Source organism: Carassius carassius, chromosome 18, assembly GCF_963082965.1.
Source record: "Carassius carassius chromosome 18, fCarCar2.1, whole genome shotgun sequence".
Classification (NCBI taxonomy): Eukaryota; Metazoa; Chordata; class Actinopteri; order Cypriniformes; family Cyprinidae; genus Carassius; species Carassius carassius.
This window is the reverse complement of record NC_081772.1, coordinates 11,957,718-11,964,340: the sequence shown is the minus strand read 5'-3', so window position 1 is coordinate 11,964,340 and position 6,623 is coordinate 11,957,718. Positions and strand designations below refer to the sequence as shown.

At 37.0% G+C, this 6,623-nt stretch overlaps 1 long non-coding RNA gene across 1 annotated transcript; it reads right to left on the bottom strand.

Annotated features, from left to right (window-relative positions):
- Window positions 1-3,341: 3,341 nt before the first annotated feature.
- LOC132091865 (uncharacterized) lies at window positions 3,342-6,239 on the bottom strand. Its single transcript, XR_009422152.1, has 3 exons — window positions 6,125-6,239; window positions 5,888-5,979; window positions 3,342-3,568 (listed from the first exon to the last, which is right to left on the bottom strand). It is a non-coding gene; the product is annotated as an uncharacterized LOC132091865 (long non-coding RNA).
- Window positions 6,240-6,623: the final 384 nt, after the last annotated feature.

Sequence of the window (6,623 nt, the reverse complement as noted above, 5' to 3'; positions counted from 1 at the left end):
CTACTCTTACAGGTTTGGAATGACATGAGGGTGAGAAAATGACAGAATTTTCACTTTGGGGAACTATTCCTTTTTGAGAAATTTATTTAATAAGCTAATCTTCTTTCATGTAATGAAGCTGATGCTTTTCATGCCATTTGCAAGACAAACCATTATTCTCAAACCTGTTATTGAGCAGGGGGTGTGGTGTCTGGTGTGCAAAATAAGAATAACTCTTCTGTAGCACTTGACAGTAATGTACTGTTTCACAGGCAACACACCCGTCTCAGCATTTGAATATTTCACAGCCTGTGTGTTTCTGTGTATGCATATGCATACGCGGATGCCCAGAGCAGTACAGCTGCATGATGACCCCCAATAGTATTTTGCATGTGTGCGTGCAATCTGCTGATAGTGAGTCTGGCAAGCCGACTGAAAGGGCAGGGAGAGGATAACATGCAAACCGCCCAGGATTATTAGTGAGCTTCTATTGTTGAGGAACACGTTTACTAGGTAAACGTTTGAACCTCTTTGCCTATAGCTGCATGGTGTGATACCTTTCTCATACTCAGGTGGTGTCTGATAAATGGTGAAACAGAAGCATTCTGCAAATGTACTCATATGTAACGCATATAGTGTACAATTCATCATTTGTTTTTATGATTTTTTTCAGCACATCAGACAAGATGATACTGGCAAAAGAGTGACATCACTACATTAAATAAATAGATAACTTTACTCACCCTCATGCCGTTCCAAACCTGTATGATTTTCTTCTGTAAAACAAAAAAAGATAATTTAATCAATATCCAATTTGTTTTACAACATGGCCTGTTGCTAAACCTCAAGAGGAATTATCGTTTTTGATAATTAAGATTGAGATTTTGGCCCAATTTAAACTTAATTTCAGTTCTCTTTTCAACTTTTCGTAGATGACAAAAATGCATAAATGTCCCTCCCTGCCTCCACCTCTTAAATGTGCTTCCATTAGTGTAAGTACTGCATAAATATGTCCCCCACTCTCATAAAAGTGTTTGGCTTGGTGCCTGCTCTTCACAGGCTTTGGGTTTGCCTTAAGTTGTGATAGTGTTATATTTTGTTATTCTGAGCCAAGCACACTTTTTTTCTGAAGAGGTGACATGAGGAAATCCATCCTATGCTAAACTGCCCCATCACTTTCATAGATAACTGATTGTCTCTTAGTGAAGGGTGGGACCAAATTCTGTTAAGAAAATGACTAAATGGCCCGGTACAGAAGAGGAAATCATTAACCTAAGGGAAAGACATCCCAACACCTCCATTAGGAAATTTGCTGATAACTTGCTCAGTCAACAAAGTGGAAGATTTTGGCTGTTGCTGAGGAACTCAAAGCAGATGCGACTGAATATTTCTCAGAAAATGGTGACCGAGTAAGATCGGCTAATGAGTATAAATGCAAATGACTAGAAATAAAGCTGTTTTCCTGGATTCAAAGTTCATTCTTTGATAGTTTGAAATCATTTTGGAAATCATTTAAAAGTCATAAGAGAGTGTTGGTATTTTTCAAGTTTCCAGATGCTCACTATGTTAAATATGCTCACAGTAGTATACCATTATGGTGACTTGTTAAATTGCCAGCTCTGCTTTACTCAACCATTGCTACCAAGGCAATAACACTCTTTCAGCTTCTACATTTACATTCTCCGTGTATACTGCTTTCAAAATGATGTACAACACAATAACATAATCATGGTTGTCATCCTTCCCAGAACACATTTGCCTTTTTCTCCACGTAGAAACTTTGCAGCAAACACATGAGAAACTTGAACTGTCCAAAACCGCACTGTCCAGGCGTTCAAACCAGAGTCCTCTACTCAACACGTGGCTTTGATAAGTCTCTGGCTCCTGGAGTTTTGCAATCTAAAACTGAGTTTTGAGATCTGTGAGGAAAATCTGCATGGACAATATTTTCCGTGAGAAACGTATCATCAATGGACTGAGGTGAAAAATCACAAATCTTTTCCCATTTATAACTGGGCTGCACCATTCTCTCCAAAGTCATTAAATCATCTCGTGAAACCAAGACTGACTGAGTTTGAAAGTACACAGTTACAGGAACTTTGGAAATGTTGAGATATGCTGCACTTTCCTGTAAGCAGCAAGTTCTGCATTGACTTAAACAGACAGTTCACCCAAAAATGAACTAACCTTTGTGTGATTCCAAACCTGTATGAGTTTCTGTTTTGTTTCTGTTGGACACAAAAGAAGGTATTTTGAAGAATGTTTTTGGTCTTATGATGAATGTCAGTGGTGTCCAAAATTTCTAAATTTCTGCTTTTGTGCTCCACAAAAGAATATACATGCTGGTTTGGAATATTATTAAGGTGCAGAATTGATGACAAAATGTATTTATTTTTGGTGAACTTTCACAAAGTATTATTTTTCATGTGTCTCAAATCCGACGCGTTTAAATGATTGGATTGCCAAGCCACGAAATATGCATAATTTAAAATGGTTCAAACTGCGCAGCTGAAAAGTAATCAAAAAATCTTGAAAAAAAATGTTTATCATGGTTTCCACAAAAATTAAGTAGCATAACCCTTTTCAGCACTGATAATGTTTCTTGAGTATCAAATTTACATATTAGAATGTTTTCTGAAAGATCTTTTGACACTGAAGACTGGAATAATAATGCTGAGAATTCAGCTTACAAAAATAAATGACATCAGAACATATAAAAATTGAAAACAGCAATAATTCACAATATTATATTCACAATATTTTTGATCAAATAAATGCAGCCTTGGTGAGGATATGAGAATTTTATTAAAAACATATAAAAATCTTACAAACACCAAACTTTTGAATGGTTGAGTAAATGTCATAATGTATATCACGATCTATTATATTTATATAATTGAATAATTATGATGTGACTGACATTATAGAAGACCCAACAATCAAGAACACTCAGGAAGTTATTTACTAAATGCAGTGTGACAGAAATTGATTTCAGACGCAGAACTTTGGCACAGAGACTCCGATCAGTGAATTGTTTCTTTTTTGATCTGATTTATTTCTGAATTCCCTGAAATGAATCAGACTTTCAGACACTATATATCCATGAGAGGTTTTGGGAATTTTTTTTTTTTTTTACATTTTATTTTGAAAGGCATTTTGATTACTGACTCAGCTTGCTAGGCTACAAAGGAATATAATGTTTTGTCTCTCTACCATGCTACTGAAAAAATAGTTTGTTGTTAGGAACCAATCATTTGAGCCACTGACATCCTACTGAAAAAATGGTGGCATTACTGTTAGCGATGAAGAAAACGTTATGTAAAAACCTCTAATTCCAGCATGAACAGCTCAGAGGTGTGAAGCCAGCATGATCTTTCCTCCGAGGGCTGGAGGTGACTGGTGTGTGTACAGAGGGACTGTGGTTGGAGGATCATACAGGGCCAGGGGAAGGGTAGACACTGCAGCTGCATGCCTGGGCTTCAGGCCCCAGGCAACAGGAGCCCAGCTGATAGAGGCTTTGGCTGGCTGGAGTAGTGTGCTGACTGTCTCTGGGGCCTGTGCCCTGTTGCAAGTAGTTCAGCCATCTTGCCTGAGGAGAAGAGGGGGATGAAAGGCAGGCACACAGATGTTGCCCCTGCTGGGGACCGAAAGCCCAGCCAGGAAATGTCATGTTTAACAGCTGGAATGAAGCCTCCCCTCCATTTTGGCTCTCTCTCCCAACCCCCTTCGCCCATTCATTCATTCATTCACTCATCATCAACACACACACACACAAGCAAACAAAGATGTCAATACACAATCTGTCAATAAAGATGCTTTTTTGAAGTTCTGGTTACATTCCTAAAGCTGTTCTTGCCTGATCTGGTGTGGTCCCGACAAAAGTGAAGTTGAGTGTGTAGGTCATTGAGGAGAATCAGGCAGAAGAGGCTCCTGATGTTGCGGGTGGCAGCTGCACGGGCCAAACTGCACTCTGTCTCACCCACAGGGCAAAGAGAGAGTGAGAGAAACAGCATCTGTCTGACTTTCCTCATGGACCAATCCTTTTTACTGCACCGGCCTGTACAGGCTAAAACGGTACAGTAAGAAGGTCACCTCTACCTCTCCCCCCCCCCCCGATTCCTTCTCCAAACTGACCTGACCTGCTGTAGCCCCCATTAGCCACGGCCATCCCAGCACTGTTGCCTCACCGAGCATGTCTTTTCATTGTTTTTGTTTAACTTTGGTCATAGATTTCACCTTTTTCTAAAAACCTCCTTTTAAATTTAGTCAGGTTTTTTCTTCTTCTTCATATACATTAAATGTAGTAAATTTTACACTGATCTAACTTTTAATCAATCTAAAATAAACATTTTGACATGTTTTTTTCTGTGATTTATGTGTGAAAAATTGTATGTAAACATTTAATATTTTATTCATGACAAAACGTGAATTGTCCTTGGAATAACACTGAATACATAATGTAATACAAATTTGTGAATTCTTTATGCCTTAGTTACTCATTCTGTGTTTTTGTGCATTGTTACAGAAAAAGCATACTCACATGACTCATTCTGACTAAAGCACATATCTTATGCTGCCTTCAAGTGCACCTGGGAAACTTGATTCAGGCGTTTCTTATTACAACGTGTCATGTATTCAAGTCAGAAACATAACAGGAAAGCAGTCTAAACACCCAACAATAAACCCAGCTGATTAGATCTGTACTCAAATTTATGAAAATGTTTAATTTTCTTTAACTAACTTATATGGTATCACAACTAAATATTTGTCATTTACTTTACACTTTATCTATTTATCTGTTCCAAACATCTGGAAAGAACTAACAAAAACCTTCATTATAATTCAATACAGACAGGCTTTCTACTCACTGATCTCTCTCTCTTTATATATACATACATACATTTATATACAGTATACAGTATATATTTATGTATCATAGATTTATTTGATTATAATGTCTGTACAGTAGTTTGTCTCATTTTGAAGGCTGTGTCCTCCAGAGGTCACGTGAGACAGCCTTGATGACGTATGTGGCCAACAAATGCGACCTCCGGAGGTTGCAACCTTCATAACGTTATAGAACACATTATAGATCGGCATTCCTCTTCCAATGTCAAAACTCGCCAACTGATGCATCATCTAGAAATTTCCCACTTTAAATAAGACTTTGATCAGTCATTCATGTGCATTCTCGTCATTTTGTGACTAAACTGATTATTTATTAAATGATTATATGTGTATCATTAATCACAAATGATATAGGATGCGTTTTGGGCGAGTTAACAAAAGTAACTCACCAAAACTGCTAACAAAGTACTTCAGTTTACAGTTTACCATTACAGCACAACTAAATCCATGCAATTACTGTGTATGATTGGATTATTTGAAGAAATTTTATTGTTTCTAGAATTTTTTTTCTTTAGCAAAACTAAAAACATTGTTACATCTTGCACAGTTTTGTCATGTGGGTCAATAGTATGTTTTAATTTAAATCAAAATGATGCACATTTTTTTATGCCATCATGGTTGACGAAAAAACTTAGTTAATGAACATTATTGTTATTACACTAGCAATATTAACATAACTCAGGGATGGGGTTTATGGATGCACAGTTGTTTGCACCAGCTTAATAAAAGTCATTCCACCTGCAATTTCCCCAAAGTGCTGACGCAACTATCCAGTTTTTGATGTCATATTTAATATATTAAATGAGTTAATGGATTAATGTTGAATAGCAGTTTCCCTCAAGGACTGAGGGGCAATCTTGGGAGCAGTGTGGATCTAGAGCAGAGAGTGTCTGATATGTGAAGTGTTTTTCTCTCTAAGTCTCCCCAGAGTACCCATCTGTTACTGCAGAGCCATGTCTGATTCAAAAAAGAGCCAGCTGGGCATGAGAACTAACCCAACTCCTGCTAGCCTAGGCACACTTTAAAACACTTTCACATCCATGCAGATGCATCTCGGAGAGCTTTTACTAACACAACTACCAGGTAATCGAGCTGCAATGTAAGATAATTTTACAAGATTGAAAATAAAGTATTTAGACAGAAACAACCACAAAGGACACAGTTCCGCCAGATTTGGTTAACAAGTATGGTTAGTAATAGTTTTTTTATGTGGGTGAAAAAAAAAAGTTTCTCTTACCAGAATTAGCTGATCGGTGAAGTCCAGCTGGGGTTTATGGCTTGTAGATAACTGTTTGTGCCATTTCATTGGCCCCATTGTAGGCCAGAAAAAAAGATCTTGGATTTGATTCTGGCCACAAGAGGAAGCTCATGGTGAGATCCAAGCAAAAGCATGTGCCCAATTCACACACATGCATCCTAAACTGCATACAGGTGCTGGTCATATAATTAGTATATCATCAAAAAGTTGATTTATTTAACTAATTTGTATTGGTCTTAAGATATATTCTAATTTTCTGAGATACTGTATTTGGGATTTCCCTTAGTTGTCAGTTATAATCTAAATATAATTTATATATAATATAAATATATCAGTCTGTGTGTAATGAATGAATATAATATACACGTTTCACTTTTTGAATGGAATTAGTTAAATAAATCAACTTTTTAATGATATTCTAATTATATGACCAGCACTTGTATAAGATTAGAATTAATGTTTCCCAAAAACCATATAA